This window comes from Macrosteles quadrilineatus, unplaced genomic scaffold (genome assembly GCF_028750875.1).
Source record: "Macrosteles quadrilineatus isolate MER2022 unplaced genomic scaffold, UCM_ALF_1.0 Scaffold_1__1_contigs__length_201487025, whole genome shotgun sequence".
Classification (NCBI taxonomy): Eukaryota; Metazoa; Arthropoda; class Insecta; order Hemiptera; family Cicadellidae; genus Macrosteles; species Macrosteles quadrilineatus.
The window spans coordinates 137,994,312-138,009,311 of NW_026542594.1; the positions used below are offsets into that span (position 1 = coordinate 137,994,312).

General features: G+C 47.9%; 12 non-coding genes and 1 pseudogene across 12 annotated transcripts; 8 read left to right on the forward strand and 5 right to left on the reverse strand.

Annotated features, from left to right (window-relative positions):
* Nucleotides 1–27: 27 nt before the first annotated feature.
* LOC128983724 (small nucleolar RNA U3) lies at nt 28–142 on the reverse strand (annotated as a pseudogene).
* Nucleotides 143–643: 501 nt separating this feature from the next.
* LOC128983762 (U1 spliceosomal RNA) lies at nt 644–804 on the forward strand. The gene has a single exon (XR_008489939.1). It is a non-coding gene; the product is annotated as a U1 spliceosomal RNA (small nuclear RNA).
* Nucleotides 805–1,222: 418 nt separating this feature from the next.
* LOC128983741 (5S ribosomal RNA) lies at nt 1,223–1,341 on the forward strand. Its single transcript, XR_008489919.1, has one exon. It is a non-coding gene; the product is annotated as a 5S ribosomal RNA (ribosomal RNA).
* Nucleotides 1,342–1,766: 425 nt separating this feature from the next.
* Nucleotides 1,767–1,952, reverse strand: LOC128983777 (U2 spliceosomal RNA). The gene has a single exon (XR_008489953.1). It is a non-coding gene; the product is annotated as a U2 spliceosomal RNA (small nuclear RNA).
* A 4,384-nt stretch (nt 1,953–6,336) lies between these two features.
* Nucleotides 6,337–6,457, forward strand: LOC128983734 (U5 spliceosomal RNA). The gene has a single exon (XR_008489912.1). It is a non-coding gene; the product is annotated as a U5 spliceosomal RNA (small nuclear RNA).
* Nucleotides 6,458–6,604: 147 nt separating this feature from the next.
* Nucleotides 6,605–6,818, reverse strand: LOC128983718 (small nucleolar RNA U3). The gene has a single exon (XR_008489899.1). It is a non-coding gene; the product is annotated as a small nucleolar RNA U3 (small nucleolar RNA).
* Nucleotides 6,819–7,319: 501 nt separating this feature from the next.
* LOC128983757 (U1 spliceosomal RNA) lies at nt 7,320–7,481 on the forward strand. The gene has a single exon (XR_008489934.1). It is a non-coding gene; the product is annotated as a U1 spliceosomal RNA (small nuclear RNA).
* A 418-nt stretch (nt 7,482–7,899) lies between these two features.
* Nucleotides 7,900–8,018, forward strand: LOC128983742 (5S ribosomal RNA). The gene has a single exon (XR_008489920.1). It is a non-coding gene; the product is annotated as a 5S ribosomal RNA (ribosomal RNA).
* A 425-nt stretch (nt 8,019–8,443) lies between these two features.
* Nucleotides 8,444–8,629, reverse strand: LOC128983778 (U2 spliceosomal RNA). Its single transcript, XR_008489954.1, has one exon. It is a non-coding gene; the product is annotated as a U2 spliceosomal RNA (small nuclear RNA).
* Nucleotides 8,630–13,022: 4,393 nt separating this feature from the next.
* LOC128983735 (U5 spliceosomal RNA) lies at nt 13,023–13,143 on the forward strand. The gene has a single exon (XR_008489913.1). It is a non-coding gene; the product is annotated as a U5 spliceosomal RNA (small nuclear RNA).
* Nucleotides 13,144–13,290: 147 nt separating this feature from the next.
* Nucleotides 13,291–13,504, reverse strand: LOC128983719 (small nucleolar RNA U3). Its single transcript, XR_008489900.1, has one exon. It is a non-coding gene; the product is annotated as a small nucleolar RNA U3 (small nucleolar RNA).
* A 501-nt stretch (nt 13,505–14,005) lies between these two features.
* LOC128983758 (U1 spliceosomal RNA) lies at nt 14,006–14,167 on the forward strand. Its single transcript, XR_008489935.1, has one exon. It is a non-coding gene; the product is annotated as a U1 spliceosomal RNA (small nuclear RNA).
* Nucleotides 14,168–14,585: 418 nt separating this feature from the next.
* Nucleotides 14,586–14,704, forward strand: LOC128983743 (5S ribosomal RNA). The gene has a single exon (XR_008489921.1). It is a non-coding gene; the product is annotated as a 5S ribosomal RNA (ribosomal RNA).
* Nucleotides 14,705–15,000: the final 296 nt, after the last annotated feature.

The following is a 15,000-nucleotide window of genomic DNA, read 5'->3' on the forward strand; positions in this document are numbered from 1 at the left end:
GTGCCGCTAGGGCCCGGGACCTCGTCTGCCTCACGCTCAGAGAGATGGACCGTAACTCTTCATCGTGGCTGGTATCCACTTCCGTAATGGAGTGTATAAATGAAGATCTTACTACAGAAATGATCCTGTGAAGTATGATCTTGACACGACGTCGGTCACGACCGACGGTCCAGCCGAATTCGATCGTACACAACCCTGTGAGAATCAATATATAAACACTATCGACAGACAATCTCGCGCCGGACTCGGACCTCAGTAAAGACGCTGTTCTGCAAGGAGCTCAGTCACAGTCTAAGCGAAATAAGTCGCAAACAGCACGCGACCGTTTGCCGATCGGTTTCTATAGCGTGGTTTCACCTCGTCTCCGCGCCGGCGCAGCCAGTGACCGACGACGTGTCCGAGCCAGCCACTGTTGGTCTGGACGACGTGGACGGTTTCGCTCGGTGTTTACACGTTGCCCAGAGGTTTTTCTTTTTGAAACCTCGAGATTCGTTTACCGTTAACCGTTTTCAAGACGACGACACGATTTTGGCGACATAAATTTACAATTACCGACACCGTTACAGCTGTAGTGTGGATCGGTTCTCGCACTGATACCCGCTACACGCCAGAGCCGGGTGCCCATTTCGTCGCTCTCGCACTCATACTTACCTGGCGTAGGGGTTACCGTGATCAAGAAGGCGGTTCCCCCAGGATGAGGCCCTTCCATTGCACTACGGTCGGGCTGACTCCTGCGAATGCCCCAAATGTGGGTATCTCGGGCGCGTAATTTTGGTAGCGGGGACTGCGTTCGCGCTGTCCCTAATAATACACATTCAACTCCAATGGGGTGTATAGTGAGTAGGTAGAGAAAGTCATTCGTTATTTTATACAAACAACAGCGGTAGTGTACGTAAATAAATGATATTTTTGTTAACAATCGTTGAATAAGAATAACGTAGCGCAATAACCTGTAAACAAAAAAGAAACGGACTAAAATTTTCATAATATTAAATCGTGCAATACGTTATATTATTCAATGTTGATTGTTATTTACTTTTTTAACAGTCGATGAATTTCGTAGCGCAAAACTGACTAGGATCCTACCACGGATCTGGCGAATCCACTAATTTTCGAGTTTTTATCCATTTTGATTTATAAAACTGATAATGTATTGCTGATTGCTCTGTCAGTTAGAATAATGATGGTTCACTCAGGATGGTGACAGGTACTTCCAGCACTCGCCAACGGCCATACCACGTTGAATATACCGGTTCTCGTCCGATCACCGAAGTCAAGCAACGTCGGGCGTGGTTAGTACTTGGATGGGTGACCGCTTGGGAACACCACGTGCTGTTGGCATTTTTTTCATTTTGTACTTTTCACTATATTTAAAATTTCCTCTTGTTTATTTTTTGTTATTTCCAAAGGTCTTCTTTTCACTATATTTTTATTTTCTTATTGCTAATTTTTTGTTATTTCCAATAGTTTTCACCGTTTACTGTGACACACTTGTATTCACATTAGGCATACATTTATTTTTATTTATTTGGAATACTCGGTATGTTGTGTACAGCAAACAATACTGTAGTCTATTAACGAACTAGTGTTGACTTAATAACAACGGTAACATGAACGACCCGTCGTGTCGTCTCGTCAGCGGTCGCTCGAACGTCGATAATAATTTATTCGGTCTACATTTTTACAATGCAGTACTTAGAATCAATTAATTGATGCGTGTCAATATCTCTGTACTACTTATTATTAGTTGAACGTACGATATGGTATTATGGTGGGCCGGTCCCGGCGGTACTGCAATGCCGGGTCAACCCGTGACAGAGGTGGAGCAAGCTCCTAGCACTCCGTCGATTTCCAAAAATCAGTTTAACAAACTGGTCCCTCGATGAGGGACGTATCAGATGTTAAGCTGATAAGAACAGATTGACAACTTTTTATTGAACATTTTTAAATATTACATCAAGCAAACCCTTTACATTTCATGCCAAAAAAGGTGGAATCTTCCATGCAATAAATATCGTCCACATGCTCTTTTGAGCTTCACTTTTATAAAATTTAACATGCATATCAAAAATGTAGATCAAAATTGCAGTCCACCTTCAAATCCTATGATTCACATGCTGAGTCACTTCTTAACTAGTCAATCAAACTTAACATTAACCTGAATACTGGCACCCTAATATTGAAATTTGAACGCATGGTCCAGGCTTGCTGTACATTGGACGCCACTCCACCTTAAATCTATCATTGAGCTTCAAAAAAAATGTTAACAATTCTGGAAATTAAATTTCCCTAATTAAAACTACTACAAATAAATAACTAAAAAAGGTACAGCAAGCCACTTAGAAATTAAATAACAATAATAGAACTTTTAAATTTAACAATGCACAGAAATAAATTATGAACTTTTAACACTTCACTACACTTTTTTTTTCCACAAAACACATCACATGTATCACAAAATTAACAATTCTTAACAAAAACAATGGGCCATGCGTTCGATACCACTGATGGGGGTTCCCTACCATTGCCGATGGCCTGTGATATGAGTCACGTAGATGTTTCGTGACCACATGATCACATCAGAGACCATCTGGCGTCTAATGGCCTGGGCACAGCGCGAGGAGATGTTCAACAGTTTTAACACTCGCTCGTTCGCCATGTCCCAGGATCCCAAGGAACCCACGATGAACCCATCCAGGGTGACAGAGTATCCCTTGAGGCGAAGTTCATCAGCTAGCTGACGGTATTTCTCAATTTTGAGTCGTCTCGCGTCAGCTAGCGCCCCGTACCTGTATTCGAACGGGATAGCCACATCCACCAAGTGGATGCGCTTTTCCCGCTCGTTCGTGACGACCAGGTCGGGCCTCAAGGTACTCTCGACACCGGGAACGGTCAGGTCAACCCTGGTGGTTCCGGTCCTTTCCGGGATTGATTCGGCTAAGCGATGGAGTACTGCATCATGGCGCTTTCTCCAGCCCTCACTGGTCGGCTGGCAGTGGTTCAGCACGTGAGGCAGAGTTTCTGCCTGCTCACCACAGCGCCTGCACCTCCTATCGCCTTCGCCCCAACGCCTGCAACCGTTCAGAGGGACGGTGCCGAGGCGAGCCTTAAAAATAAAGCGCCAATCGGCAAATCGAGTGAACTTGCCGGCCTGGATGAAATGATTTGAATCACGGCATCGGCAAGCCACGTCGAAAACCTTCCCCTGATCAGGCTTCCTAGTGAGTGTCTTCTTCAACTTGAGCCTCATGGCAGTCTTCAGTCTTGAAAATAGATGGCCCCTTGCTTCTTCTGGGACAATGACTGGACCGGAAGTGCCGTCAGGCGAGGGAATTCGAATTTGGAACTCCTCCCTGTCGTGGTCAAACTTCCAGTAGACTCCGATTTTCTTTTGGAGCCTACCGGCGGCATTCCTCGCATCAGTCCACAGAGAACCAATGTCACCTCCATCCCTGGCAAAGTCACCGTCCAACCTACCGGACAAGTAGTCGGCAACCTCGTCAAGGGAAACGGGACGCCCAAGGCGTTTCCTGGCGACATGTGAAAGAGTAGCTCTAGCCAGGTCTTTCACCACAGGGTCAGTACACGTGACCATGCGGAAGGCATGGGCCACGGAGGATATGTCAACTAGGCCTGCCAGAGGGAACATTCCGGCCCCTCCCTCTGCCACACCCAGATAGACCACCTCAGCACTGGCTCGCTGTGGAAGGCAGAGCCACTTCTTCACCATTCTCTTCACGTCATTGTCAAGCTTCTTCAGTGGGGTCTTGGCCACCCTGGCTCCTCTCATGATGAAGTCTAGCCGTGGGAGTATGAACATCCTCACGGCTTCCAACTTCTGCCAAGGTGCCAGAAGACTCTCATCAATCTTCTTGACATCTTCGGCCATTCTGGCAATGTCACGTTCTGGAGTCTGGTCAACTTTGAATCCAGTTGGCACCCCGAGATGACGGTACTCCTCGCCCTCTTTCAGACACACCATAGGAGCACCACCGATCTCGTACTCGGTCGCCAGGACTCGCCTGCGGTTGCGGCAATCCACCTCGAGGCTTGCACACTTCCTGGGGTTAAACCTTAGGCCAGCCCAGGCAGCGACATCCTCCGCCGTCCTCAGGAGCCTGCGCATCTGCTCCTCGCCCGACGCAATCAGAGCCAGATCGTCCGCGTAGGCCACGACAGAGAAGTGGCGTCCACCAAGACGATACCCGTCCGACTCAGCAGCACTATGTACTGCCCTGACCACTGGCTCAATGGCAAGGTTGAAGAGAATAGGGCTGAGCGGATCGCCCTGCTTCACCCCTGCCGCCATTGGTATAGGACCGGTAAAGCCTTGTGACGTGCGGACTCTCGTGGTTGCCCCGTGGTAAAGCTCACTCACCACGTCAATCAATTTCTGGGGCATCCCATGCATCTGAAGCGCATGCAAGAGGTAGCTGTGCGGCACAGACCCAAAGGCATTGGAGAGGTCAAGCCATGCAAGCACGACTCTTTTCCCTCCCCTTCTGGCGTCATCGATGGCTGATCGGACCACGAAGTTGTGCTCATAGCACCCCTCGTGCTCCATAAAACCTTTCTGGGGCCAGGAGATCCTGCCATTCCTGGCCCACTTGCCAATTCTGGAGGCCAGGAGCCCTGTGTACAGCTTCGAAATGCAGGAAGCTAGGGTCAACGGTCTCCAGTTGTCAAGGTCCATGGGGTTGTCTTTTTTGTGGATGAGCACAGTGTTGGAGTTCTTCCACTCTGCCGGAGTCCGGCCCTCTTCAAGGCATCGGCTGAAGATGGCCGCCAACACCACACCACCCGGGTCAGCCCTCTTGAGTGCCCAATAGGGGACCCTATCAGGGCCCGGTGCAGTATTGGAAGCCCGCCCCAGCCTAGCCGACACTTCCTCAGGGGTTATCTCACCCACCAGGTCTTGTTCTTCGTCACATGGCTCGTGAGGAGTCATGGTGTCACGAACAACCTGGGGAGTTGGCCCGACTCGAAAGTCACCCGCCGAGAAAACCCTTCTGAAATGGTCCTCCACCACTGCGTCATCCACGGTACAGAATCGACTGTCACCACCCAGATCTTAGCCAACAGGCCGAGAAGCGATACTTGACCGAGGATTTTCAAAATTCTCGGCCACTTTGCAACCACCCCCGTTGGTGTGAGTTTTTCACGGAATCGCGGGGCCTTCGGACACCGTCGGCGGCAAACCGGAGTAGAAAATACTGAAAAAAGGGCTTCCAACTGCGACAGGACGAGAGAATAACAACAACTGTTTCCGTACTATGTGTACGTGAGTGTGTTGTTGATCGACTTATTTCAACACTCTCGTCTGCGAACGCGTACGAGAACCGACTCGGGCCCCGAACAGTCCGGGTGCTAATGCCAGTTCTGTCCACGCTGTCCACGCCGGTTGTAGCGCTAGCGTCGCGAGACTAGGTCCACGTCAGAGGGTTCGTTCGTCGTCGGTCTCGTCGCTGGCTCCCGCTATCCGGCAGTCGCGTCACCGATAATAACGAGATAGTGTAAAAATCTGTAACACGTCGAATCGCCATTCTTTTTAACGACTGCTATCGTGTCCGTCGTGCACAGGTCGAATATGTTAACGGGAGAATCGCGTTTGTCGCGTCCGCCTCTCGGTCTGAACTATGCACTTTGCGAGAACTACCCAACTCTTCTCCTATTGGTCGAATCAAACAAAACAGGCCACGCCCACTTTTCTACCACGTAAAACGACATATTGTGTTTAATACCGTCAGTTTACCGATCGGGCTATATAATTCTATCTCGATCAAAGGAAATTGCCGCCGCCCAGAAATTCACTCTCTCTTAGTGTGTTGTTTCATTTTTTTTTTATTCTAGAAATTCATTTCTTTGTTATTATCATTTTTATTTTCATTTTCATTTTCATTTTCGTTTTCATTTTTATTTCATTCCATTTACTTTTTTACTACAATTTTACTGAAAATCATGATACACGGTGTCTCGTCGAACGTCGTCGTCCCCCTCCTCCTCGTCACACACGTGCAGTGCTAGTTCACGCCGTGTGGAGCGCTAGTAGCGCAGCGCGAGGTCCACGTCGCGTCGCCACGACGAGGCTGCAGCCCGGCTCAGGCTCACCTCGTTCCCGGCCGGCGGCGCAGTTTAGTAACAGTGGTGACACGCGCAATCGGCACTCTTGCCGACTGGTGTTCCAATAAGATACGTCCACTGTGACGGGTCCCGTTTGTCTAGATTGTTGTATATTTCGTAACATCGTGTTTTACGTGTGGACATTCGTGTCTGTTGGCTCTCGCCGGCTCTAACTGAGTCCAGTACTAGTGGGTCGCTCGGGTTTCGTCACGCGCTCCACTCTGGTTTCCCTTCAAAACGAATAAATCTTTCGCCTTTTACTAAAGATTTCCGTGGAGGGGAACACACGATGAGTCTATAAACAAATTTTTAATTAGCGCCCGATCCTTATGGGATTGGGCCACTCGAGTACATTATTGAATATTGATTGATTATCACCTCACTGAGCACGAATATACTGTCGTGTAAAAACCTATGACACGCTTGTATTCAATTCAATTGAAGATTGATATTATAAGTTGTTTATTTCATTTATTTTTTTTTTACCACTCTGAACGTCCACCTCTCGACCAGTACCCTAAGGTAAAGGCTGAACGATCATCGATGACGTGCTCCCGTGCCGCTAGGGCCCGGGACCTCGTCTGCCTCACGCTCAGAGAGATGGACCGTAACTCTTCATCGTGGCTGGTATCCACTTCCGTAATGGAGTGTATAAATGAAGATCTTACTACAGAAATGATCCTGTGAAGTATGATCTTGACACGACGTCGGTCACGACCGACGGTCCAGCCGAATTCGATCGTACACAACCCTGTGAGAATCAATATATAAACACTATCGACAGACAATCTCGCGCCGGACTCGGACCTCAGTAAAGACGCTGTTCTGCAAGGAGCTCAGTCACAGTCTAAGCGAAATAAGTCGCAAACAGCACGCGACCGTTTGCCGATCGGTTTCTATAGCGTGGTTTCACCTCGTCTCCGCGCCGGCGCAGCCAGTGACCGACGACGTGTCCGAGCCAGCCACTGTTGGTCTGGACGACGTGGACGGTTTCGCTCGGTGTTTACACGTTGCCCAGAGGTTTTTCTTTTTGAAACCTCGAGATTCGTTTACCGTTAACCGTTTTCAAGACGACGACACGATTTTGGCGACATAAATTTACAATTACCGACACCGTTACAGCTGTAGTGTGGATCGGTTCTCGCACTGATACCCGCTACACGCCAGAGCCGGGTGCCCATTTCGTCGCTCTCGCACTCATACTTACCTGGCGTAGGGGTTACCGTGATCAAGAAGGCGGTTCCCCCAGGATGAGGCCCTTCCATTGCACTACGGTCGGGCTGACTCCTGCGAATGCCCCAAATGTGGGTATCTCGGGCGCGTAATTTTTGGTAGCGGGGACTGCGTTCGCGCTGTCCCTAATAATACACATTCAACTCCAATGGGGTGTATAGTGAGTAGGTAGAGAAAGTCATTCGTTATTTTATACAAACAACAGCGGTAGTGTACGTAAATAAATGATATTTTTGTTAACAATCGTTGAATAAGAATAACGTAGCGCAATAACCTGTAAACAAAAAAGAAACGGACTAAATTTTTCATAATATTAAATCGTGCAATACGTTATATTATTCAATGTTGATTGTTATTTACTTTTTTAACAGTCGATGAATTTCGTAGCGCAAAACTGACTAGGATCCTACCACGGATCTGGCGAATCCACTAATTTTCGAGTTTTTATCCATTTTGATTTATAAAACTGATAATGTATTGCTGATTGCTCTGTCAGTTAGAATAATGATGGTTCACTCAGGATGGTGACAGGTACTTCCAGCACTCGCCAACGGCCATACCACGTTGAATATACCGGTTCTCGTCCGATCACCGAAGTCAAGCAACGTCGGGCGTGGTTAGTACTTGGATGGGTGACCGCTTGGGAACACCACGTGCTGTTGGCATTTTTTTCATTTTGTACTTTTCACTATATTTAAAATTTCCTCTTGTTTATTTTTTGTTATTTCCAAAGGTCTTCTTTTCACTATATTTTTATTTTCTTATTGCTAATTTTTTGTTATTTCCAATAGTTTTCACCGTTTACTGTGACACACTTGTATTCACATTAGGCATACATTTATTTTTATTTATTTGGAATACTCGGTATGTTGTGTACAGCAAACAATACTGTAGTCTATTAACGAACTAGTGTTGACTTAATAACAACGGTAACATGAACGACCCGTCGTGTCGTCTCGTCAGCGGTCGCTCGAACGTCGATAATAATTTATTCGGTCTACATTTTTACAATGCAGTACTTAGAATCAATTAATTGATGCGTGTCAATATCTCTGTACTACTTATTATTAGTTGAACGTACGATATGGTATTATGGTGGGCCGGTCCCGGCGGTACTGCAATGCCGGGTCAACCCGTGACAGAGGTGGAGCAAGCTCCTAGCACTCCGTCGATTTCCAAAAATCAGTTTAACAAACTGGTCCCTCGATGAGGGACGTATCAGATGTTAAGCTGATAAGAACAGATTGACAACTTTTTATTGAACATTTTTAAATATTACATCAAGCAAACCCTTTACATTTCATGCCAAAAAAGGTGGAATCTTCCATGCAATAAATATCGTCCACATGCTCTTTTGAGCTTCACTTTTATAAAATTTAACATGCATATCAAAAATGTAGATCAAAATTGCAGTCCACCTTCAAATCCTATGATTCACATGCTGAGTCACTTCTTAACTAGTCAATCAAACTTAACATTAACCTGAATACTGGCACCCTAATATTGAAATTTGAACGCATGGTCCAGGCTTGCTGTACATTGGACGCCACTCCACCTTAAATCTATCATTGAGCTTCAAAAAAAATGTTAACAATTCTGGAAATTAAATTTCCCTAATTAAAACTACTACAAATAAATAACTAAAAAAGGTACAGCAAGCCACTTAGAAATTAAATAACAATAATAGAACTTTTAAATTTAACAATGCACAGAAATAAATTATGAACTTTTAACACTTCACTACACTTTTTTTTTCCACAAAACACATCACATGTATCACAAAATTAACAATTCTTAACAAAAACAATGGGCCATGCGTTCGATACCACTGATGGGGGTTCCCTACCATTGCCGATGGCCTGTGATATGAGTCACGTAGATGTTTCGTGACCACATGATCACATCAGAGACCATCTGGCGTCTAATGGCCTGGGCACAGCGCGAGGAGATGTTCAACAGTTTTAACACTCGCTCGTTCGCCATGTCCCAGGATCCCAAGGAACCCACGATGAACCCATCCAGGGTGACAGAGTATCCCTTGAGGCGAAGTTCATCAGCTAGCTGACGGTATTTCTCAATTTTGAGTCGTCTCGCGTCAGCTAGCGCCCCGTACCTGTATTCGAACGGGATAGCCACATCCACCAAGTGGATGCGCTTTTCCCGCTCGTTCGTGACGACCAGGTCGGGCCTCAAGGTACTCTCGACACCGGGAACGGTCAGGTCAACCCTGGTGGTTCCGGTCCTTTCCGGGATTGATTCGGCTAAGCGATGGAGTACTGCATCATGGCGCTTTCTCCAGCCCTCACTGGTCGGCTGGCAGTGGTTCAGCACGTGAGGCAGAGTTTCTGCCTGCTCACCACAGCGCCTGCACCTCCTATCGCCTTCGCCCCAACGCCTGCAACCGTTCAGAGGGACGGTGCCGAGGCGAGCCTTAAAAATAAAGCGCCAATCGGCAAATCGAGTGAACTTGCCGGCCTGGATGAAATGATTTGAATCACGGCATCGGCAAGCCACGTCGAAAACCTTCCCCTGATCAGGCTTCCTAGTGAGTGTCTTCTTCAACTTGAGCCTCATGGCAGTCTTCAGTCTTGAAAATAGATGGCCCCTTGCTTCTTCTGGGACAATGACTGGACCGGAAGTGCCGTCAGGCGAGGGAATTCGAATTTGGAACTCCTCCCTGTCGTGGTCAAACTTCCAGTAGACTCCGATTTTCTTTTGGAGCCTACCGGCGGCATTCCTCGCATCAGTCCACAGAGAACCAATGTCACCTCCATCCCTGGCAAAGTCACCGTCCAACCTACCGGACAAGTAGTCGGCAACCTCGTCAAGGGAAACGGGACGCCCAAGGCGTTTCCTGGCGACATGTGAAAGAGTAGCTCTAGCCAGGTCTTTCACCACAGGGTCAGTACACGTGACCATGCGGAAGGCATGGGCCACGGAGGATATGTCAACTAGGCCTGCCAGAGGGAACATTCCGGCCCCTCCCTCTGCCACACCCAGATAGACCACCTCAGCACTGGCTCGCTGTGGAAGGCAGAGCCACTTCTTCACCATTCTCTTCACGTCATTGTCAAGCTTCTTCAGTGGGGTCTTGGCCACCCTGGCTCCTCTCATGATGAAGTCTAGCCGTGGGAGTATGAACATCCTCACGGCTTCCAACTTCTGCCAAGGTGCCAGAAGACTCTCATCAATCTTCTTGACATCTTCGGCCATTCTGGCAATGTCACGTTCTGGAGTCTGGTCAACTTTGAATCCAGTTGGCACCCCGAGATGACGGTACTCCTCGCCCTCTTTCAGACACACCATAGGAGCACCACCGATCTCGTACTCGGTCGCCAGGACTCGCCTGCGGTTGCGGCAATCCACCTCGAGGCTTGCACACTTCCTGGGGTTAAACCTTAGGCCAGCCCAGGCAGCGACATCCTCCGCCGTCCTCAGGAGCCTGCGCATCTGCTCCTCGCCCGACGCAATCAGAGCCAGATCGTCCGCGTAGGCCACGACAGAGAAGTGGCGTCCACCAAGACGATACCCGTCCGACTCAGCAGCACTATGTACTGCCCTGACCACTGGCTCAATGGCAAGGTTGAAGAGAATAGGGCTGAGCGGATCGCCCTGCTTCACCCCTGCCGCCATTGGTATAGGACCGGTAAAGCCTTGTGACGTGCGGACTCTCGTGGTTGCCCCGTGGTAAAGCTCACTCACCACGTCAATCAATTTCTGGGGCATCCCATGCATCTGAAGCGCATGCAAGAGGTAGCTGTGCGGCACAGACCCAAAGGCATTGGAAAGGTCAAGCCATGCAAGCACGACATTTTTTCCCTCCCCTTCTGGCGTCATCGATGGCTGATCGGACCACGAAGTTGTGCTCATAGCACCCCTCGTGCTCCATAAAACCTTTCTGGGGCCAGGAGATCCTGCCATTCCTGGCCCACTTGCCAATTCTGGAGGCCAGGAGCCCTGTGTACAGCTTCGAAATGCAGGAAGCTAGGGTCAACGGTCTCCAGTTGTCAAGGTCCATGGGGTTGTCTTTTTTGTGGATGAGCACAGTGTTGGAGTTCTTCCACTCTGCCGGAGTCCGGCCCTCTTCAAGGCATCGGCTGAAGATGGCCGCCAACACCACACCACCCGGGTCAGCCCTCTTGAGTGCCCAATAGGGGACCCTATCAGGGCCCGGTGCAGTATTGGAAGCCCGCCCCAGCCTAGCCGACACTTCCTCAGGGGTTATCTCACCCACCAGGTCTTGGTCTTCGTCACATGGCTCGTGAGGAGTCATGGTGTCACGAACAACCTGGGGAGTTGGCCCGACTCGAAAGTCACCCGCCGAGAAAACCCTTCTGAAATGGTCCTCCACCACTGCGTCATCCACGGTACAGAATCGACTGTCACCACCCAGATCTTAGCCAACAGGCCGAGAAGCGATACTTGACCGAGGATTTTCAAAATTCTCGGCCACTTTGCAACCACCCCCGTTGGTGTGAGTTTTTCACGGAATCGCGGGGCCTTCGGATACCGTCGGCGGCAAACCGGAGTAGAAAATACTGAAAAAAGGGCTTCCAACTGCGACAGGACGAGAGAATAACAACAACTGTTTCCGTACTATGTGTACGTGAGTGTGTTGTTGATCGACTTATTTCAACACTCTCGTCTGCGAACGCGTACGAGAACCGACTCGGGCCCCGAACAGTCCGGGTGCTAATGCCAGTTCTGTCCACGCTGTCCACGCCGGTTGTAGCGCTAGCGTCGCGAGACTAGGTCCACGTCAGAGGGTTCGTTCGTCGTCGGTCTCGTCGCTGGCTCCCGCTATCCGGCAGTCGCGTCACCGATAATAACGAGATAGTGTAAAAATCTGTAACACGTCGAATCGCCATTCTTTTTAACGACTGCTATCGTGTCCGTCGTGCACAGGTCGAATATGTTAACGGGAGAATCGCGTTTGTCGCGTCCGCCTCTCGGTCTGAACTATGCACTTTGCGAGAACTACCCAACTCTTCTCCTATTGGTCGAATCAAACAAAACAGGCCACGCCCACTTTTCTACCACGTAAAACGACATATTGTGTTTAATACCGTCAGTTTACCGATCGGGCTATATAATTCTATCTCGATCAAAGGAAATTGCCGCCGCCCAGAGAAATTCACTCTCTCTTAGTGTGTTGTTTCATTTTTTTTTTATTCTAGAAATTCATTTCTTTGTTATTATCATTTTTATTTTCATTTTCATTTTCATTTTCATTTTCGTTTTCATTTTTATTTCATTCCATTTACTTTTTTACTACAATTTTACTGAAAATCATGATACACGGTGTCTCGTCGAACGTCGTCGTCCCCCTCCTCCTCGTCACACACGTGCAGTGCTAGTTCACGCCGTGTGGAGCGCTAGTAGCGCAGCGCGAGGTCCACGTCGCGTCGCCACGACGAGGCTGCAGCCCGGCTCAGGCTCACCTCGTTCCCGGCCGGCGGCGCAGTTTAGTAACAGTGGTGACACGCGCAATCGGCACTCTTGCCGACTGGTGTTCCAATAAGATACGTCCACTGTGACGGGTCCCGTTTGTCTAGATTGTTGTATATTTCGTAACATCGTGTTTTACGTGTGGACATTCGTGTCTGTTGGCTCTCGCCGGCTCTAACTGAGTCCAGTACTAGTGGGTCGCTCGGGTTTCGTCACGCGCTCCACTCTGGTTTCCCTTCAAAACGAATAAATCTTTCGCCTTTTACTAAAGATTTCCGTGGAGGGGAACACACGATGAGTCTATAAACAAATTTTTAATTAGCGCCCGATCCTTATGGGATTGGGCCACTCGAGTACATTATTGAATATTGATTGATTATCACCTCACTGAGCACGAATATACTGTCGTGTAAAAACCTATGACACGCTTGTATTCAATTCAATTGAAGATTGATATTATAAGTTGTTTATTTCATTTATTTTTTTTTTACCACTCTGAACGTCCACCTCTCGACCAGTACCCTAAGGTAAAGGCTGAACGATCATCGATGACGTGCTCCCGTGCCGCTAGGGCCCGGGACCTCGTCTGCCTCACGCTCAGAGAGATGGACCGTAACTCTTCATCGTGGCTGGTATCCACTTCCGTAATGGAGTGTATAAATGAAGATCTTACTACAGAAATGATCCTGTGAAGTATGATCTTGACACGACGTCGGTCACGACCGACGGTCCAGCCGAATTCGATCGTACACAACCCTGTGAGAATCAATATATAAACACTATCGACAGACAATCTCGCGCCGGACTCGGACCTCAGTAAAGACGCTGTTCTGCAAGGAGCTCAGTCACAGTCTAAGCGAAATAAGTCGCAAACAGCACGCGACCGTTTGCCGATCGGTTTCTATAGCGTGGTTTCACCTCGTCTCCGCGCCGGCGCAGCCAGTGACCGACGACGTGTCCGAGCCAGCCACTGTTGGTCTGGACGACGTGGACGGTTTCGCTCGGTGTTTACACGTTGCCCAGAGGTTTTTCTTTTTGAAACCTCGAGATTCGTTTACCGTTAACCGTTTTCAAGACGACGACACGATTTTGGCGACATAAATTTACAATTACCGACACCGTTACAGCTGTAGTGTGGATCGGTTCTCGCACTGATACCCGCTACACGCCAGAGCCGGGTGCCCATTTCGTCGCTCTCGCACTCATACTTACCTGGCGTAGGGGTTACCGTGATCAAGAAGGCGGTTCCCCCAGGATGAGGCCCTTCCATTGCACTACGGTCGGGCTGACTCCTGCGAATGCCCCAAATGTGGGTATCTCGGGCGCGTAATTTTTGGTAGCGGGGACTGCGTTCGCGCTGTCCCTAATAATACACATTCAACTCCAATGGGGTGTATAGTGAGTAGGTAGAGAAAGTCATTCGTTATTTTATACAAACAACAGCGGTAGTGTACGTAAATAAATGATATTTTTGTTAACAATCGTTGAATAAGAATAACGTAGCGCAATAACCTGTAAACAAAAAAGAAACGGACTAAATTTTTCATAATATTAAATCGTGCAATACGTTATATTATTCAATGTTGATTGTTATTTACTTTTTTAACAGTCGATGAATTTCGTAGCGCAAAACTGACTAGGATCCTACCACGGATCTGGCGAATCCACTAATTTTCGAGTTTTTATCCATTTTGATTTATAAAACTGATAATGTATTGCTGATTGCTCTGTCAGTTAGAATAATGATGGTTCACTCAGGATGGTGACAGGTACTTCCAGCACTCGCCAACGGCCATACCACGTTGAATATACCGGTTCTCGTCCGATCACCGAAGTCAAGCAACGTCGGGCGTGGTTAGTACTTGGATGGGTGACCGCTTGGGAACACCACGTGCTGTTGGCATTTTTTTCATTTTGTACTTTTCACTATATTTAAAATTTCCTCTTGTTTATTTTTTGTTATTTCCAAAGGTCTTCTTTTCACTATATTTTTATTTTCTTATTGCTAATTTTTTGTTATTTCCAATAGTTTTCACCGTTTACTGTGACACACTTGTATTCACATTAGGCATACATTTATTTTTATTTATTTGGAATACTCGGTATGTTGTGTACAGCAAACAATACTGTAGTCTATTAACGAACTAGTGTTGACTTAATAACAACGGTAACATGAACGACCCGTCGTGTCGTCTCGTC